The sequence below is a fragment of the Salmo salar genome, chromosome ssa06 (assembly GCF_905237065.1).
Source record: "Salmo salar chromosome ssa06, Ssal_v3.1, whole genome shotgun sequence".
Classification (NCBI taxonomy): domain Eukaryota; kingdom Metazoa; phylum Chordata; class Actinopteri; order Salmoniformes; family Salmonidae; genus Salmo; species Salmo salar.
In genome coordinates this window covers 58,348,958-58,366,728 of record NC_059447.1, presented here as the reverse complement: position 1 = coordinate 58,366,728, position 17,771 = coordinate 58,348,958, and the positions used below count along the sequence as shown (strand labels likewise).

Below are 17,771 nucleotides of genomic sequence, written 5' to 3'. Positions count from 1 at the left end.
CATCCTAATCTCAGGAGTTGATAGGCTTGAAGTCATAAACAGCTCTGTGTTTCAAGCATTGCTAAGAGCTGCTGGCAAACGCAGTAAAGTTTGAATGAATGCTTACGAGCGTGCTGCTGCCTACCACCGCTCAGTCAGGCTGCTCTATCAAATATCAAATCATAGACTTAACTATAGTATAATAAACACAGAAATGCAAGCCTTTGGTCATTAATATGGTAATGACGTTACGTATTTTATCAAACGGGTGGCAACCCTAAGTCTAAATATTGCTGTTACGTTGCACAACCTTCAATGTTATGTCATAATTATGTAAAATTCTGGCAAATTAGTTCGCAACGAGCCAGGCGGCCCAAACTGTTGCATATACCCTGACTCTGCGTGCAATGAACGCAAGAGAAGTGACACAATTTCCCTAGTTAATATTAACTGCTAACATTAATTTCTTTTAACTAAATATGCAGGTTTAAAAATATATATTTCTGTGTATTGATTTTAAGAAAGGCATTGATGCTTATGGTTAGGTACATTCGTGCAACGATTGTGCTTTTTTCGCGAATGCGCTTTGTTAAATCATCACCCGTTTGTCGAAGTAGGCTGTGATTTGATGATAAATTAACAGGCACTGCATCGATTAAATGCAACGCAGGACAAGCTAGTTAACCTAGTAATATCATCAACCATGTGTAATTAACTAGTGATTATGTGAAGATTGATTGTTTTTTGTAAGATAAGTTTAATGCTAGCTAGCAACTTACCTTGGCTCCTTGCTGCACTCACATAACAGGTGGTCAGCCTGCCACGCAGTTTCCTTGTGGAATCCAATGTAATCGGCCTCCAAAAATGCCGATTACCGATTGTTATGAAAACTTGAAATCGGCCCTAATTAATTGGCCATGCCAATTAATCGGTTGACCTCTAGTTTCATCAGACCAAAGAATCCAATGGTTTCAGTTTTTGAAATATTTAGGACTAACTTATTCCTTGTCCCCCATTCTGAAACTAACTGCAGCTCTTTGTTACGTGTTGCAGTCATTTGAGTCACTGTAGTAGCTGACTGTATAGTGTTATAGGCTTTGCTCAAAGACAGTGTGTCTGACATGTCATTGCAAAAATTGAAAAAAGTTAAGGGCCTAGACAGCTGCCCTGGGGAATTCCTGATTCTTCCATTAAAGAACACCCTCTGTGTTTTGTTAGGTAATTATTTATCCACAATACAGCAGGGGGTATAAAGCCATAACACATATGATTTTCCATTAGCAGACTATGATCGATAATGTCAAAAGCCACACTGAAGTCTAACAAAACAGCCGCCACAATCTTTTTATCTTTCTTAATTTCTCTCAGCCAGTCATCAGTCATTTGTGTAAGTGCTGTGCTTGTTGAATGCCCTTCCCTATAAGAGTGCTGAAAGTCTGTTGTCAATTTGTTTAAAGTAAAATAGTATTGTATCTGGTCAAACACAATTATTTTATTTTCTTCACTCTGCAGTCCAACTCATCCCAAAACACCTCAATTGGGTTGAGGTCAGGTGATTGTGGAGGTCATCTGATGCAGCACTCCATCACTCTCCTTCTTGGTCAAATAGCCCTTACACAGCCTGGAGGTGTGTTGCGTTTTTGTCCTGTCGAAAAACAAATGATAGTCCCACTAAGCACAAACCAGATGGGATGGCGCTGAAGAATGCTGTGATAGCCATGCTGGTTAAGTGTGCCTTGAATTCTAAATAAATCACTGACAGTGTCACCAGCAAAGCACCTCCACACCATCACACCTCCTCCATGCTTCACAGTGGGAACCACACAAGTGGAGATCATCCGTTCACCTACTCTGCGTCTCACAAAGACACGGCGGTTGGAACCAAAAGTCTCAAATTTGGACTCATTAGACCAAAGGACATATTTCCACTGGTCTAATGTCCATTACCCGTGTTCCTTGGCCCAAGCAAGTCTCTTCTTATTACTGGTGTCCTTTAGTAGTGCTTTCTTTGCGGATTGACTGACCTTCATGTCTTAAAGTAATGATGGACTGTCGTTTCTCTTGGCTTATTTGATCTGTTCTTGCCATAATATGGACTTGTCTTTTACCAAATAAGGCTATATTCTGTATACCACCCCTACATTGTCACAACACAACTGATTAGCTCAAACGCATTAGGAAGGAAAGAAATTCCACAAAATAACTTTTAACAAGGCACACGTGTTAAATGAAATGCATTCCAGGTGACTACCTCATGAAGCTGGTTGTGAGAATACCAAGAGTGTGCAAAGCTGTCATCAAGGCAAAAGGTGGCTACTTTGAAGAATCTCCAATATAAAATATATTTTGATTTGTTCAACACTTTTTTGGTTTCTACATGATTCCATATGTGTTATTTCATAGTTTTATGTCTTCACTATTATTCTACAATGTAGAGAATAGTAAAAATAAATAAAACCCCTGGAATGAGTAGGTGTGTCCAAACTTTTGACTGGTACTGTATGTACATGTAGGCAGGGAGTAGTAGAAAGTGACTGGTAGCAGGATTGATAATAATAATACAAATAATACTAGTATTAATAATAATAATAGTAAACAGTATGGCAGCAGCATAAGTTTTGTGTGGGTGTGTGCATGTAAGTGTAAGTATGTGAGTTCAAGAGTGTCCATGTAGGCGTGACAGGTGGATATGTACTGTATGTAAACAGGGCTGAAAGTGACTGGTAGCAGGAATATATAGAGTTTAAGTCGGAAGTTTACATACACTTAGGTTGAAGTAATTAAATGTCGTTTTTCAACCACTCCACAAATTTTTTGTTAACAAACTATAGTTTTGGCAAGTCGGTTAGGACATCTACTTTGTGCATGACACAAGTAATTTTTCCAACAATTGTTTACAGAGAAATTATTTAACTTATAATTCACTGTATCACAATTCCAGTAGGTCAGAAGTTTGCATACACTAAGTTGACTGTGCCTTTAAACAGCATGGAAAATTCCAGAAAATTGTGTCATGGCTTTAGAAGCTTCTGGTAGACTAATTGACATCATATGAGTCAATTGGAGGTTTACCTGTGGATGTATTTCAAGGCCTACCTTCAAACTCAGTCCCACTTTGCTTGACATCATGGGAAAATCAAAAGAAATCAGACAAGACCTCTGAAAAAAAATTGTAGACCTCCACAAGTCTGGTTCATCCTTGGGAGCAATTTCCAAATGCCTGAAGGTACATCGTTCATCTGTACAAACAATAGTATGCAAGTATAAACACCTTGGGACCACGCAGCCATCACACTGTTCAGGAAGGAGACGTGTTCTGTCTCCTAGAGATGAATGTACTTTGGATCGAAAAGTGCAAATCAATCCCAGAACAACAGCAAAAGACCTTGTGAAGATTCTGGAGGAAACAGGTACAAAAGTATCTATATCCACAGTAAAACGATTCCTATATCGACATAATCTGAAAGGCCGCTCAGCAAGGAAGAAGCCACTGCTCCAAAACCGCCATAAAAAAGCCAGACTACGGTTTGCAACTGCACATGGGGACAAATATCTTACTTTTTGGAGAAATGTCCTCTGGTCTGAGGAAACAAAATAGAACTGTTTGGCCATAATGACCATCATTATGTTTGGAGGAAAAAGGGGGAGGATTGCAAGCCGAAGAACACCATCCCAACCGTGAAGCACGAGGGTGGCAGCATCATGTTGTGGGGGTGCTTTGCTGCAGGAGGGACTGGTGCACTTCACAAAATAGATGGCATCATTTACATTTAGCAGACACTATTATCCAGAGCAACTTACAGTAGTGAATACATTTCATACATTTTTTTTTTCTCCCGTACTGGTCCCCCGTGAGAATCAAACCCACAATCCTGGCGTTGCAAACACCATGCTCTACCAACTGAGCCACATGGGACCCATCATGAGGCAGGAAAATTATGTGGATATATTGAAGCAACATCTCAAGACATCAGTCAGGAAGTTAAAGCTTGGTCGCAAATGGGTCTTCCAAATGGACGACGACCCCAAGCATACTTCCAAAGTTGTGGCTTAAGGACAACAAAGTCAAGGTATTGGAGTGGCCATCACAAAGCCCTGACCTCAACCTATAGAAAATTTGTGGGCAGAACTGAAAAAGTGTGTGCAAGCAAGGAGGCTTACAAACCTGACTTAGTTACACCAGCTCTGTCAGGAGGAATGGGCCAAAAGTTAAACAATAAAGTTAAACAATAAAGGCAATGCTACCAAATACTGATTGAGTGTATGTAAACTTCTGACCCACTGGGAATGTGATGAAAGAAATGAAAGCTGAAATAAATAATTCTCTGTACTATTATTCTAACATTTTACATTCTAAAAATAAAGTGGCATTCGTAACTGAAATAAGACAGGGAATTTTTACTAGAATTAAATGTCTGGAATTGTGAAAAACTGAGTTTAAATGTATTTGGCTAAGGTGTATGTAAACTTCCGACTTCAACTGTAAATACTTACGGTAATATACTAATGGTAATATACTGTATACATGTAAACAGGAGTAATAGTGACCAGTAGCTGGATAAATCGATACATACTAATGGTAATGGAAATCAATAATCAATGAACAGCAGTGTAGTGGTAGTAATAAATCGAATCCCCAAAAAATATTAGCAACAGCGTAGGTGTGAGGAGGAGCAGTAGTTGTTAGACATTAACAATCTTATGGCCGTGGGATAAAAGCTGTTAAGGAGTCTGTACTCTATATTGTGGTCTGTACTTGGCATGTAAGTTTCTGCCATTTTATTTAAACCTGGGATATTTTAGGAGCACAACTAATGAAAAATCAGACAACAACCCCGGGTGGGTACACTTTAACATTAACCTTTTTTTTATTCATGTGTTTTCATTTGTAAAATTTGAGCCTTTATTAGACTGCTAAAAATAGCCGCTTACGTGGAGGAACAAAACAAATATTTTTTCCGCTGGCCTGTCTGCCTGCGATTCAGGGAGTAATTTGTGGTTTGCCAGAGGTTGACCTTGGTCAGGAAGCGGCAGCAGGCGGCGGGATAGAAAAGTGCTATTTAGCCCTGCTGTATGTTGGGACCTGGAAGAGTGGCCTTCTAGCAGGCAGGCAGGCAGACAGGCTGAGGCCAGTAAGTCTATGTCCAGTCTGTGCGTGGGTGCTCCGGCTAGCCCACAGACTAGAGCTAAAACGCTTAAGATGCAAGAGCATGGCTCAGCCAGACACGGCGCATTGATCATTGCCTTCCAAGAACTGTCCTTTCCTCTCCTCCCGCTGGAAAAGCAAATGTCCCTCCTGTTCGTAGACCTCCGCCTGGCCCAATGTGTAATTTCAGTCAGCGTCTTGCCCTAATCTGCAAATAGCAACAGCCTGTGTGTGTTCTTTTTTTCCCACGAGATCCCTGCTTTCAGAAGAAAACACTGCATGGCCTGATACATCAGTCATTGTTGTGTTTGTTCTGCACTTGACTTCAAACAGAGTGCGAGTTGAAAAGGAGAGCGACCTTTGGGAATCACACAGTCAGGAGCCAGGGCCAGAGTCAGACTCAGCCCAACATCTACTGTACATATGGGAGGAGAGACTTTACTTTGAGGCTCTTTCTATTCTCATATATATATTTTTAATTGAGGAATCTACAAGGATGAACAGCCATGGAATGTTGCCCTAGAAAACACCCCTCTGCCTCTTTCACCCTGACTGACTGACTGCTGGGAAAAATGCATCTTTTCAAGCTGTGACGTAGGTTAGCTCAGTAGGTTGGAAGCTTTTTGAACCTCTTTACACCCACTATCTTTCACCTAGGTTTATCGCTTTATAAAATAAATCATTTAAAATGTATGCACACGTTGCTTTGAATAAAAGTGTCTGCTAAATGGCATATATTGTTAAATTATTATACCATTCACCTCTTTGTCTACCTTCAACAGGGAAAAAAGCACGTATTAAAAGAGAAGTTGGACAGCTTTAGTTGCATGAGATTGTCCTTTTTACCTCAGATGTCCTTGCATAACAAATATTACAAAGCTGTTGATACGGTTCTTTATCTTTGTACGCATTTCTCCAGATTTGTCTAGGTACAAGAAAATGTATATGATATAAAATGCAAATATGATAACTAAATATGTGAGTATATCTGAATCAATATGACTTTGAATGTTATACTTGTACCTGTAACCCCCTTCTGAAAAAATAACAAACTAAATATACTGCTCAAAAAAATAAAGGGAACACTTAAACAACACAATGTAACTCCAAGTCAATCACACTTCTGTGAAATCAAACTGTCCACTTAGGAAGCAACACTGATTGACAATACATTTCACATGTTGTTGTGCAAATGGAATAGACAACAGGTGGAAATTATAGGCAATAAGCAAGACACCCCCAATAAAGGAGAGGTTCTGCAGGTAGAGACCACAGACCACTTCTCAGTTCCTATGCTTCCTGGCTGATGTTTTGGTCACTTTTGAATGCTGGCGGTGCTTTCACTCTAGTGGTAGCATGAAACGGAGTCTACAACCCACACAAGTGGCTCAGGTAGTGCAGCTCATCCAGGATGGCACATCAATGCGAGCTGTGGCAAGAAGGTTTGCTGTGTCTGTCAGCGTAGTGTCCAGAGCATGGAGGCGCTACCAGGAGACAGGCCAGTACATCAGGAGATGTGGAGGAGGCCGTAGGAGGGCAACAACCCAGCAGCAGAACCGCTACCTCCACCTTTGTGCAAGGAGGAGCAGGAGGAGCACTGCCAGAGCCCTGCAAAATGACCTCCAGCAGGCCACAAATGTGCATGTGTCTGCTCAAACAGTCAGAAACAGACTCCATGAGGGTGGTATGAGGGCCCGACGTCCACAGGTGGGGGTTGTGCTTACAGCCCAACACCGTGCAGGACGTTTGGCATTTGCCAGAGAACACCAAGATTGGCAAATTCGCCACTGGTGCCCTGTGCTCTTCACAGATGAAAGCAGGTTCACACTGAGCCCGTGACATACGTGACAGAGTCTGGAGATGCCGTGGAGAACGTTCTGCTGCCTGCAACATCCTCCAGCATGACCGGTTTGGCGGTGGGTCAGTCATGGTGTGGGGTGGCATTTCTTTGGGGGGCCGCACAGCCCTCCATGTGCTCGCCAGAGGTAGCCTGACTGCCATTAGGTACCGAGATGAGATCCTCAGACCCCTTGTGAGACCATATGCTGGTGTGGTTGGCCCTGGGTTCCTCCTAATGCAAGACAATGCTAGACCTCATGTGGCTGGAGTGTGTCAGCAGTTCCTGCAAGAGGAAGGCATTGATGCTATGGACTGGCCCGCCCGTTCCCCAGACCTGAATCCAATTAAGCACATCTGGGACATCATGTCTCGCTCCATCCACCAACGCCACATTGCACCACAGACTGTCCAGGAGTTGGCGGATGCTTTAGTCCAGGTCTGGGAGGAGATCCCTCAGGAGACCATCCGCCACCTCATCAGGAGCATGCCCAGACGTTGTAGGGAGGTCATACAGGCACGTGGAGGCCACACACACTACTGAGCCTCATTTTGACTTGTTTTAAGGACATTACATCAAAGTTGGATCAGCCTGTAGTGTGGTTTTCCACTTTAATTTTGAGTGTGACTCCAAATCCAGACCTCCATGGGTTGATAAATTGGATTTCCATTGATTATTTTTGTGTGATTTTGTTGTCAGCACATTCAACTATGTAAAGAAAAAAGTATTTAATAAGATTATTTATTTCATTCAGATCTAGGATGTGTTGTTTAAGTGTTCCCTTTATTTTTTTGAGCAGTGTATATCTTATGTTTGAGATTCTTCAAAGTAGCCACCCATTGCCTTGATGACAGCTTTACAATGTAAAAAAGAAAGAAAAACCCTTAAATGAGTAGGTGTGTCCAAACTTTTGACTGGTAACGTACATGGAATGAATGACTAACCGTATCCAGTAGAGTCCTATTAATCTACCGGATCTTTACAACACACTAAGCCCTGAAGTATAGAAACCAATTTTCATTGTCGTTTATTTTTTTATTTGCAGGCTGGATAAACCTCTTGAGATGAGACGTCTTGTTTTCGAGGGAATCATGAGAAATATAGTTACTTCACTAACAGAATCAATGTTTAAACAATGAAATAAATAAAACATTTTCCTGTTCTCTACCTCCCAGCAGCCTATAGATATGGTCCCTTTTGATAGAAACTAAATTGTGCTTATTTCAACCAACCATTTTCAACCAGCCTCTTCTAAAATATACTGTACGCTGAGTATACCAAACATTAAGAATGCCTGCTCTTTCCATGACATAGTCTGACCAAGTGAAAGCTATGATCACTTATTGATGTCACTTGTTAAATCCATTTCAACCAGTGTAGATTAAGGGGAGGAGACAGGTTACAGAAAGATTTTGAATCCTTGAGACAATTGAGACGTGGATTGTGTATGTGTGCCATTCAGAGGGTGAATGGGCAAGACAAAAGATTTAAGTGCCTTTGAACGGGGTATGGTAGTAGGTGCCAGGCGCAACGGTTTGTGTCAAGAACTGCAATGCTTCTGGGTTTCTCACGCTCAACAGTTTCCCGTGTGTATCAAGAATGGTCCACCACCCAAAGGACATCCAGCCAACTTGACACAACTGTGGGAAGCATGGGAGTCAATGTGCCAGAAAATCCCTGTGGAATGCTTTCAACACCTTGTAGAGTCCATGCCCCGAAGAAATGAGGCTGTTCTGAGGGTGAAAGGGGTGGGTGCAACTCAGTATTAGGAAAGTGTTCCTTATTTAGTCTATAATGGTATAGTCTATAATGGTATAGGTACCATTTTATCCAATCCACCTACCCCACCCGTAGCCTATTATCCTGCTGTTTATTTGTCTTGTTTTCCACAAGTGTTGCCCCTCACAAGACCTTGTGTGCCCTCAGTGTACCCACTCCCTCCCTCCCTCTTTCCCTCCCTTCCTGGTCTGGAGGTCTTATTACGATGCAGTGTTTTAATCAAGCGGAAATCAATTGCTACAGAGATACAGTGCCTTCGGAAAGTATTCAGACCCCTTGACTTTTTCCACATTTCATTATGTTACAGCCTTATTCTAAAATGTATTAATTTGCATTTTTTTCCCTCATCAATCTACACCCAATGCCCCATAATGACAAAGCAAAAACTGTTTTTTTGAAAACGGAAATAACACATTTACATAAGTATTCAGACCCTTTACTCAGTACTTGGTTGAAGTACTTTTGGCAGTGATTACAACCTCGAGTCTTCTTGGGTATGACGCTACAAGCTTAGCACACCAGTATTTGTAAGTCGCTCTGGATAAGAGCGTCTGCTAAATTACGTAAATGTAAAATGTAAATGTATTTGGGGAGTTTCTCCCATTTTTCTCTGCAAATCCACTCAAGCTCTGTCAGGTTGGATGGGGAGCGTCGCAGCACAGTTATTTTCAAGTCTTTCCAGAAATGTTTGATCCGGTTCAAGTCTGGACTCTGGCTGGGCCACTCAAGGACATTCAGAGACTTGTCCCAAAGCCATTCCTGTGTTGTTTTGGCTGTGTGCTTAGGGTTGTTGTCCTGTTGGAAGGTGAACCTTCGCCCCAGTCTGAGGTCCTGAGCACTATGGAGCAGGTTTTCATCAAGGATCTCTCTGTACTTTGCTCCGTTCATCTTTCCCTCGATCCTGACTAGTCTCCCAGTCCCTGCCTCTGAAAACATCCTCACAGCATGTTGCTGCCACCACCATTCTTCACCGTAGGGATGGTGCCAGGTTTCCTCCAGACATGACGCTTGGCACTTAGGCCAAAGAGTTCAATCTTGGTTTCATCAGACCAGAGAATCTTGTTTCTCATTGTCTGAGAATGAATTAAAAAGTAGTATTATTTTAATTTTTTGGAATAAATGAATAACATTTTATTTTTTGGTCAAATCGCCAATTGGCAACCCAACTCTTATGGGATTAATTGACACATAAACAAACATTACAATAATTCACTATGTTAATTATTGTCTGAGAGTCCTTTAGCGGGCTGTCATGTGCCTTTTACTGCGGAGTGTCTTCCCTCTGTCCACTCTACCATAGTGGCCTGATTGGTGGAGTGCTGCTGAGATGGTTGTTCTTCTGGTAGTTTCTCCTATCTCCACAGAGGAACTCTGGAGCTCTGTCAGAGTGACCATCGGGTTCTTGGTTTCCTCCCTGACCAAGGCCCTTCTCCCCCAATTGCTCATTTTGGCTGGGCGGCCATCTCTAGGAAGAGTCTTGGTGGTTCCAAACTTCTTCCATTTAAGAATGATGGAGGCCACTGTGTTCTTGGAGACCTTCAATGCTGAAGAAATGTTTTGGTACCCTTCCCCAGCTCAATTTCGAGTCTCATAGCAAAGGGTCTGAATACTTGTAAATGTAAATAAGGTGTTTCTGTTTTTTAACAGACTTGCAAACATTTCTAAAAACCTGTTTTCCCTTTGTCAATATGTGGTATTGTGTAGGTTGCTGAGTTTTTATTTTGAATGATCTAGTTTAGAATAAGGCTGTAACTTAACAAAAATGTTTACAAAAGTCAAGGGGTCTGAATACTTTCCCAAGGCACTATATATATTGGTCTCTCAGCCCCAAGAGTGTAATATAGTCATTTGCCCAGTGGCTCTGTACTACAGCATCTTAATTTCAGCCAGTTTGGCAAAGTAGAAAAATTATCCTGCAGCATCAGGAAATGTGAATTATTATGTGGATTATAATTAATGGACATTTTTATAGGGGTTGATACATTTTTTGTTACGTCAAATCAAGTCTGACATTTTGATGTGGAAATTACAAACTTTAGAAGCCCTTTTAAACCTTGAACACACTACACGTTTGCATTTCTTAGCCACAAAAGAGCGATCAAATTAAGATCCTACGTCTGTATGGTCATGCAAACAGCCTGATGCGGTGGCTGTGTAAAAACACAGGAAATACCTGAGGGCGGTATGAAAGCTGAAACATGTCTGGATCAAGTTGAAGTTGAGATTTGAGCACCATTGATACTAGACAGCATTTGTCACATATAGCAGCTATCTGTCCACAGCAAGTGGTAATATCAGATGAAGGCCGAGGATAACCATATCCCACTTTACCAAACAATACTTCAACCAGTACTCATCTCAAAAAGCACTGGTGAGTGTTGCTCACGTACATAACATTTGCATTGTCGTATCTAAAATCACCTCTGTCGGTGACGAACATGAAGTTACTGTAGTCACACTGATCATCGCCACAGACACAGTCAGTATCTCCTCCCTCAGAATACTTCCACCGTGTCTCAAGTCCCTCATCCGTACAACAAGAGTGCATATGGCTTTCTCTTCTCACTTTGAGTCACCAGCAGCGCTGTCTGTCTTAACCCACACTAACCGCAGCATGTGTCACATCTTTGCCAACTTCAACCATAACCTTTCAGTCCGTGCCCTCACAATGTATTTCAGACGCACGTGGGTTGTATTTACGTAGCTACACCTCCTATCTATGACTGAGCACGTCTGGGGTGCCCCGGTTTCATTGTTCCGTGTCAGTCCCTCATTAACCTTATCACGGAGACTCTGTAGTCGAGTCACCACTGTAAGAGGCCAAATCATGCAGATGATGCATTTTGAAAAAATACATCAAATGACTTGCGTGTACAATGAGTGGGGAGCGAGTGGTCAAATGTATTATTATATTATTTTTTATGATCTGCATGGCATTCATTTCAGAACATCTAGACTAACCTACTCCTCTGCTAATGTTATGGCTTGTCTTTTACATTTATTTAACTAGGCAAGTCAGTTAAGAACAAATTCTTATTTACACTGACGGCCTAGGAACACTGGGTTAACTGCCTTGTTCAGGGGCAGAAGGACAGATTTTTACCTTGTCAGCTCGGGGTTTCAATCTAGCAACCTTTTGGTTACTGGCCCAACACTATAACCACTAGGCTACGTGCCGCCCCGTTCCCACCTTAGTGTGCACATGCAGACTAATTATCCCCACTCACACATTTACGTATCCATACTGTATGTGTTATAGCCTCACCTTAGTTCCAAAATTAGCTTTCTTACACTCCCGTCCGTGTTGCTGCCAGCGGGTCATCTGACTTGGTATGGTCACTGGCAGTCACTCTCTGCCTGTGTAATGTGAGCTAGCCCCGCTTGGCCAGGTCCAGGGACACTTCATGTGTTGGTATGTGTGAATGTGCTTTAACCCCTCACCATAGCCAGGCAGCCACAGTGCAACAGTCATGAACGGGTTTACAGGCAGGCAGTGTATCACTAGAAACCCTTACTGACACACTACGTGACATCCATTTATGTCACCTGTCCAATTAACCAATAAGCCCCGAGGGGGTGTGGTATCTGGCTGTATCCAGGCACTCCGATACAACATGGGAGTGCCTGGATACAGCCCTTAGCCGTGGTATATTGGCCATATACCACAAACCAACATAATTAGAGCAGTACAAATAAATGTTTTGTCATACCCGTTGTATACGGTCTGATATACCAAGGCTTTCAGCCAATCAGCATTCAGGGATCGAATCACCCAGTTTATAATTTACCTTATAGCATAGTAGAGGGAGTGATGCTTTGTTTAACACAGGCCTATGAAAACTGTGGACAGATTATTTTAATGGAGTCTACTGTTGGTGTCTATGGTGGATCCTTCTTTTTTTAATCATTCAATTGGCATTAGAGTATTTGTGAAAGCATATTTAATTTATTCATCTTTTCATCAATTCGATTTTGTGGACACATTTCGCGGATTTTGAGTTTAAAGAGGAAATGCTGACGGGGGTCAATGTTAAAAATATGAATGGCTGAAATTCTCAGTCACATTTCACGACATTGGTGGAAAAACAAAAACTACAGACTTCATTAATGATTACTTCGTTTTTCAGCTTTTATGAATGAGCGATAGCCTTCACAGCGATAGCCTTCCTTTGCAAAAAAAGGACCATTCGTATGGTTCTCTTTTCTTTCTAGTGTATGATTGTGCTTCCTGCAAGAACTGGGCTTATTGTGGCATATAATGACAACTGTAAATAACCATAGAAACAGGATTGTCATGTGAAAATGCATCACCATGGTGGATCTTTTTTCTGTGTCCCAAATGGCACCCTATTGGTCGAGATCGGTGTGGAAGAACTTGCCTGGCCTATACAGAGCCCTGACCTCAACCCCATCAAACACCTTTGGGATGAATTGGAACGCCGACTGCGAGCCAGGCCTAATCGCCCAACATCAGTGCCCGACCTCACTCATGCTCTTGTGGCTGTATAGAAGCAATTCCCTGCCGCAAAAAAAACAACCTTTTGATTTCACCTCATTTTAACATTCTGTCATAAAGAGCACATGTTCATCTTCATAAAAAAAAAAGACTATAGTTGGTGTCTATTAAAGATAGACTGAGTGAAATGAAGTTGCCATGAGCAGCACCGTATCTATGCATTTGCACGGGTTCTCTTCACGCTGTTACAGTGTGGCAGCCTCTGGGCCAATTTAGCAGAGAAGTTGAGCCTCGCGTTTCAAGCTCTTAGTTGTTGCAGAGATTGACCCACTATGATGTTTACTTTCTGCATCTAAGTGTCAAATAAAGTAATAGGGGTTGACTAACAAGGTTGATGATTTCATCTTAAATCAGCCATAAATCCCTTTGTGACAGGAGGAATGTAAACTTGTTGTGAACAACAGGGTGTGGCATATAAATGCACAAAAACGTTTCACAAAAATGTTTTTATTGTTAAAATATTTTTAGCCTGTCTATCTGTGGGTAACAGGGATGACATGTTATGTTCGACCCGTTCAGTTTTCCACCACAAAACACAAAAATTGCTAAAAGGAGTAGAACCAGCTCACCTGCTTTTACACTATGATTTCACTATTAGATGTTCAATGATTCTTTTGAAAAAAATATTTAAAAAAAAAATAGTAGTTTCACCATATTAAAACAAGAGTACAGTTCAGGTAACAGGGTTCACATTAAAATGAGGGACAGATGTAAATGAATCACTAATCACATGAAGTAAATAATCATCTTTAAAAAATGACTTTGTCAAAGCAACAAAATAACTCAGGCTTTACAATGATGGTGACAACTTAGAGAACTCTTTGGGTCAAGTGGGTTGAAATCTTCCTAGAAGTCACAGAGGGTGCATGGAGGGTCATGTCAAAATGCTGAAAGGTGCCACTTTAACAAGTCTTTATTCATATGACAAATCAGATTTATTGAATTCTCCATGTGGTTAATATTAAAAGGCACTTAGTTTAATTTAACAGGCTTTTAAATTGAATATTGGTGCACAATTTCTACTTCAAATATCAAAGGGACGCGAAACGCACTCATTTCCTGGAGTGACCTACATACACATGCACGTTCACATACACACACACACACACTGAACAACACACTCAGCCTTTGAAGGCTTCATGTGGGTGGTTTTGTGTGTCATATTTTTCCTATGGGGAGAGTTTCCATTTGCAAGGTGTTGTTTTATTTTGTTTGTTGTTGAGCTGTTGAAGTTTTATTTCATTGCCAATTATCACATAAACTTTTCTCATATGAGCTTTTTTCTTTCTCTGTATTGTTGTTTTGTGTAAAGCCCTCCATCTGGTCCCTCTCCCACCACTACCCCCCATCCCCTACCCCTCATTCCCTACCCTCCTACCCCTCATCCTCCAGCCAGCCCCTTCCATTGGGCCCCATTAATAATGCAGGGGACAATCCCGCCTCGGAAACACTCCTCCCCCCTGGCCTGCCAATCGCCCGGCTTAATTAGCACGTGAGAGCATGGTCGCCAAGCGCCCAGCCGCCCATTCACCAATCACCACACACCTCTGGCTCTGGTGGCAACGCTCAAAATCTTCATGGTAACCAGATTCATCTGAAATAACCCCAATACTAACTTGATCACCTTTTTGGCCGTTTCGGGCCAAAGTGATGGTGTGAGTGTTTTGCTTGTGTCAGAGTTTTGTGCGGTTGATATCGCTGAGGTGTCTGTGGTTGCATTGTAGCTTCATTAGAAAGGGTTCTGTGATTATTCAACTGATCATAGGAGGAGGAAGGGGTCGTTAACCGACGAGACAAAGGAGAGGGAATTTGCTTGAGGTGCAGATTAGGGTAGCTAGTGATTATCCTGTTGCTTAAGTCAATACCAATGTACTCTCCGAGATTAGACACACAAAAGCATGTATGCCACATGTATTACTTCTCTACCATTTCTAACATGTAAGTAACATCAAGTTGCTAGTTACAATTCTGTCACTGACACTGACACTGGCCAGCTCAGAAATACAGTAATAGAAACATGTTAAAGTATGGAGGAAACTACTCTACTGTATTAGAAGTGTGGCCACAGCGTTAATATCGAAGTAGACACAGAATGAGATACAACAGTGAATATTATTTACAGTTGAGTCCATGCAGAATTATAGCCAAGGTCTATAGATAACGCCGTGTTTCTATTACATTTGCAGTCTGTTACCATATAAGACAGCGTAATGACTCACCCTGCTTTCTGACCTACAATGTGGGAAGGGAAGTCATGATTCATGCAAGCTGCAGCTAATGCAGGCCGGGAGCCTAAAATACTCTGGTATGCCATCTCACACACTCACATGCACACCCACACACTCACATATGCACAGATGTACTCAGCAACAGTTTGTGAGACATGAGAAAGTTACCAGAGTGTGGAGAGTAACAGAATGACTGGCCAAGTGGAGAAGTCTTTCTGAGGTAATGCTAGCATGTTTGTCTATATTGTGAGATGCATTCCAGGTATGAGCGACGTAACTTGCGTTTTGGGTCAGGAAGTGGGGTGAAGAGCTGCTGTGTTATTGTTTTTGGTAAGTCACGTAGTTGTCGTCTTAACACTCTTGTCGTAAAGTAGATTCTGCAATTAAAGCAATTAAAAGCTGAGCGATCACTCCAACCTGATTACGACTTCATCTAAATGAGGGACTGCTTAAAAAAAAACAAATTAAACGTTGCTGCTTATGTTGACATACTAATTTCACTAAGGCACTGTGCGGTGGAATTAAAGAGCACCGATTAGATTTTTGGGGGTAATTACCCTTAACTTCATCATTAGAATGAATTTAATACTCTTAAAGAGAGGGATTGTCTCTGTAGGTGAGATCAGAGGGACGGCTATACAGTACGATCGATGTATGTTTCATTTCAATCAACACTAAGTCATGACTCATGAGAGAGGTGTCTGTAATGTGGACTGTATGGAATAACTTCTCTGCTAGCTACATGTGTAAGGACCGCCCTCTTGTCTCACAGCACTACGTGAGCATTTTAACCTGCTTTAATCTGGCTAACAGGTGTCTTTAATAGTTTAAATAGTGTATGCTATTGTACTTTTTACTAATTGTTTTCTTTTGGAGGGTGAATCCCGATGGTGTTCTTAGTATTGATTACATTCTGAAGGATATGGCGCTCTGCCTGCCTCATGAAGACATGAACTACCTTTGATTTTAATGGTAGATAGTACAGAACTCTTAGGGCCGGTTTCCCGGACACAGATTAAGCCTAGTCCTGGACAACAACAAAAAAATGGGGGCGGGGGATATTCTCCATTGAGTTAGCTTTTTAGTCCAGGACTAGGCTTAACTTTGACACGTACCAACACACAGGGGTAATCATTCTACAGTGGTCCCTGCAGCGTACGCTCAAACTGGTGTGATTAGAATTATTATTTAAAGGGCCTCCCGGGTGGCGCAGTGGTCTAAGGCACTGCATCGCAGTGCTAGCTGTGCCACCAGAGATTCTGGGTTTGAGTCCAGGCTCTGTTGCAGCCGGCCGTGACCGGGAGGCCCATGGGGCAGTGCACAAGGGAAGGTATATCCTTGTCTCATCGCGCACTAGCGACTCCTGTGGCGGGCCGGGCGCAGTGCATGCTGACCAGGTCACCAGGTGTACAGTGTTTCCTCCGACACATTGGTGCGGCTGGCTTCCGGGTTGGATGGGCATTGTGTCAAGAAGCAGTGCAGCTTGGTTGGGTTGTGTTTTGGAGGATGCATGGCTCTCGACCTTCGCCTCTCCCGAGTCCGTATGGGAGTTGCAGCGATGAGACAAGACTGTAACTACTACCAATTGGGGAGAATGTTTTTTTTTTTTTTTAATTAAAATTATTATTCTTTTTCAATTAAAGAATGCTTATTTAGAACGTCCAGTTTCGATTGATGCAACAGTCAGCATTTGAGTTTGCCACGCCGTTTTTTCACAGAAATTTGTTTCGCAAACACAGTCCTTACAACGTTATATCCTGAATGTGACCAGAATATTTTTGGATGCAATGTTCAGACATTCACAGAAGTAGCATTAGAATAACACATTCATCCAAACCAGAAAATGTAGGCTACATTAGTCCTAGCGCTAGCTGAGGAAAGATTGACGTAACACAAGCGGTCAACTCTCAGCTGACAGAAACCATAATATCAATTAGCTAATAGCAATTACTATTTACAAGTCATCACATCACAGGTGAGCTCACCATTGATCGAAATAATTGAGTAAAACACGTTCTAAAAATGTTAAGTAATCCAACGATGGGTAGTTTGTGCGCAACACCATGTTTTTGTTGTTGTTGAGGCAACCAAAGATAAGAAGACAAGACAAGATGAGTTTGGTCTGTTTGCAATATGCATGTTTAAGAGGGTCTGTCGTCTACCATCATTCACTTCCCTTCATTCACTTCCGAAAGATGAGTGAACCATCCCACCTCATTTTGTTATAACATATTTTGTCTGATAGACTTTACGTGACACCCAGAATGCATTGTATAATGTCAACAA

General features: G+C 41.9%; 1 protein-coding gene across 3 annotated transcripts in view; it reads left to right on the top strand.

The window, feature by feature from the left end:
* Positions 1-17,771, top strand: part of LOC106607718 (transcription regulator protein BACH2) — a 104,148-nt gene that overhangs the window by 48,056 nt on the left and 38,321 nt on the right. The window contains exon 1 of one of the 3 annotated variants that reach the window (XM_014204975.2): positions 15,620-15,705. The exons of the other annotated variants lie outside the window; for them this stretch is intronic. The gene's annotated coding sequence lies outside the window, so the exon portion shown is untranslated. Of the gene's footprint in view, positions 1-15,619; positions 15,706-17,771 lie in introns of those variants that run through there. 3 annotated transcript variants of the gene reach the window in all.